The 3,071-nt window shown below is 46.2% G+C and overlaps 1 long non-coding RNA gene across 1 annotated transcript in view; it reads left to right on the top strand.

Moving 5' to 3' along the window:
- LOC112141813 overlaps positions 1–3,028 on the top strand; it is a 5,569-nt gene extending 2,541 nt beyond the window's left edge. The window contains exons 2-3 of the long non-coding RNA XR_004949804.1: positions 615–932; positions 2,157–3,028. This is a non-coding gene — a long non-coding RNA (uncharacterized LOC112141813). The remainder of the gene's footprint in view (positions 1–614; positions 933–2,156) is intronic.
- The last annotated feature ends 43 nt before the right edge of the window (positions 3,029–3,071 follow it).

The following is a 3,071-nucleotide window of genomic DNA, read 5'->3' as shown; positions in this document are numbered from 1 at the left end:
CCCTTGGTTTAAAGTCTCAGTTGAATTCGTGTTCAGATTATTATTTTTTAAGTTTCTCCCTCCAAACAGAGAGGTCCAAAGTCCTCCATCGTGAGAGTAAACCACGTCGACAAACACTTTTCCTCACGTTGAACCACAGAAGTTTACATTTAAATGTCCGTAATGACTTCATGTTGAACCGAGACCTTTTTAAAGTTCTACGGTTGTTTTGGATATTCAAGCACTGGAAGCTCCGCGCTAACGCTAGCGGACCGGAGATTATTGATGACGTCATCAAACGAAAGTCACGTCTGAAATATCAGACACTATTTTGTCATAACTCTCCGTCTGGAGGGATAAATGAAGGGAAAGGAGAAGGGAAGAACTCGGATTGGGCCTGAATGTGTACCTGTCTGCATTTAAAACATTTCTCTAATCAGAGTTTCTCATTTTTAGCCTTCATCTTCTTCCTTTAAAAATAATCTGAATTCTGTTTTACAGTCGTGGTAACAGAGATGTTTATCATAGTTTTGTGTGTATTTATCCTCAGGAACATGCTAACGTTAGCGCTAGCTTGACCTCTACTCTCCAAACTAACGGTGCTCCTTCACTTCCTCCTCACATCCGTGACTCAGGTCTTCACTGTGGAGTCTCCAACCTCAGTGACCCAGAAAAGCTGCTGCTGTTGGATGCTGATCAGCATGACTCAGACAGTGGATGGATGAAGCCTGAGGACACCTGCTGCTCAGGTGAAGCGGGTTCTTCAGCTCCGTGCTCGTCTCGGCTTGTTTGGGTGGAAGGCGTGATGCGTCACAGATCACATGAGGATCAGTCAGCGAGGACAGGAAATGCTGTTTCCTCTCAGCAGCAGCCTGACATGGTTCATGGGGGCGGAGTCTGGCGAGCTTCACCTATCTGCTCACATACCTTTGAGCTGCTTTGGAGCAGATCAGGTGATTTTCTCTGATCATTCTCTCGTTTTTCTGTTTTGTTCAGAGATGACAGCAGGTTCCACAGGCCCCGCCCACTCTGTCAATACTTAACCATCTCAGGTTGAGGACCGTCTCCTAATGCTCTACATGATATTTAGAGAAAGGTCGAGGTGGAATGAAACAGATTCACATCTTTGCTGCTTTCAGGAGCAAGGGCTGCTGGGAGATCTGTGCCCTGCAGGTCGATACGCTTCCCTCCAGCGCTCTGAGGTTCTCCAGAATATCGACCCGTTTGATTCTGTTCTTTCACACAAGGATCTGTGAAGAAAAAGAAACAACAGAACTTTAACTCGGCGCCGCTCCGTTCACAGAACGTCTTTATGTTCAACGCCTCCGTGTGCAGACATGGAGACTCGGACCTGTGATCACCTCGGTCTGGTCAACAAACAAATGTTTTATTCACTTCTTAAGATTTAGGACCTCCTCCTGCGCCTCCACAGGTTATTAGAAATAACATCTCAAAACAATAAAATGTTTGTTTCAGGTAAGTTTTAGGATTCGTCAAACGGAATTATTGTGGTTCAGAAATGACTTTAAACCGTCAGAAACACAAAGGAATTCATTAAAAAAACAGAAACAAGGAAGAAAATAAATATATGTGTCTCTGATTACACTTTTAAACTTGTCTGATTTGGAAAAAAAGGTTTTAAAGTTTAAAAAACAGCGTGATGTTCTCTCGCAGCCTCAGTAGCTTTGAAAAAGCTTTATTTAAAACACGTCCGTGGACAAAGACGAGAAGAAATGTCTTCAACTATCGTCTCAGACTGAAAGAATGTTACATATTTGTCCAAAAACAGGCTTCACAGGTTACCTGGTGACTCTAAATGCCCCCCAGGTGAGCTTGTTCAGGGTGAACCCCCAACAGCAGCTGGGATAGGCTCCAGCAACCCTGTCACCCTGACAGCGATGGACGGTTGGGTTTCTTTGATGGCACAAAACTCTTCGTAACGTTCCTTTGAACCGCCCAATCGTCTGCTTTAGTGATGTACATGAAGTGGGCGGAGCTAGCTCTAATCAATATGGCCGACTCAGTTCAAGCTTCCGATCTCAGACGGTTTCCTCTGAACATTCGTGTTTTTTAAAATGTTTTTCCTTATTTTTCCAAAGATTTCTGTTAAGCTGATGTTGAATCTTGTCCTCAGCCGGTTTGGGTGAGACGCTTTCATCCTCTCTGCTCCTCCTCAGGAGGACCAGGAGGAGATGAGACGCTCCTCCGTCACACAGTCTGTGTTTGTGGTTCTGGTCCGTCCACGGCGGCCCGCAGGGATGTGCTGGAGTTGCATAACGACTTCCCGTTCAGCACTTTGCTGTGATTGGACGTGCTGCGGCGCCGTTTGCAGATCTGCTGCTCGGCGGCTCGGATCCTCATTACAGGATCAACTCTTTCATCCTTCAGTTCAAAGCGGCGAGAAGACATGCGCTGCATCTTAAGGAGGAAGAGGGGGAGAATGAGGAGGAGCAGGGGAACCCGCTGGGGGCGGAGCCAGGCAGGAAAGGCAGCTGGACTGAATGAAGATGTAACTGCAGCGTTTCAACAGTGATGAGACATTTTCTCTGGTTACCGAAGGACAAACGTCTGAGTCACAGCGGCGACCTCCGTCTGAGCGTGACCTTCTGTGGCGGCGCATGAATCAGACGTCTCTGAAGGGGAGGAGCTTCAGCCGAGGAGAAGGTCACTGAAGTTGCTCCTCCATCAACTCAAGGACCTGAGGTTCAAACCTGCAGGATGGAGGATGATGTCACCTGAGGAACGAGGGTTCAGGTGTTTCTGTAGTTCAGGTGGAGCTCTCACGGTCAATGTTCTGAAAAACATTCGCCAGGTTGATGTTTAGTCTGTTTCCTGAAGGAAATGATTTAAGAGTCGATCATCAAAAAAACAAAATCATCAGTAAACAAGCAAACAAACGGTGGTCTCTATGCCTAACATCACCAGTCGATGTAGCATTTAGAGATTCACACGTTTCATTTAACTGAACCAGAAATCCATCCATCCGTCCATCATCCATCCATCCATCCATCATCCATCATCATCCATCCATCATCCATCCATCCATCCATCATCCATCATCCATCCATCATCCATCATCCATCATCATCCAT

Source organism: Oryzias melastigma, linkage group LG19, assembly GCF_002922805.2.
Source record: "Oryzias melastigma strain HK-1 linkage group LG19, ASM292280v2, whole genome shotgun sequence".
Lineage (NCBI taxonomy): Eukaryota > Metazoa > Chordata > Actinopteri > Beloniformes > Adrianichthyidae > Oryzias > Oryzias melastigma.
The sequence above is the reverse complement of the archived record's forward strand: the minus strand, read 5'-3'. Positions and strand labels throughout refer to the sequence as shown.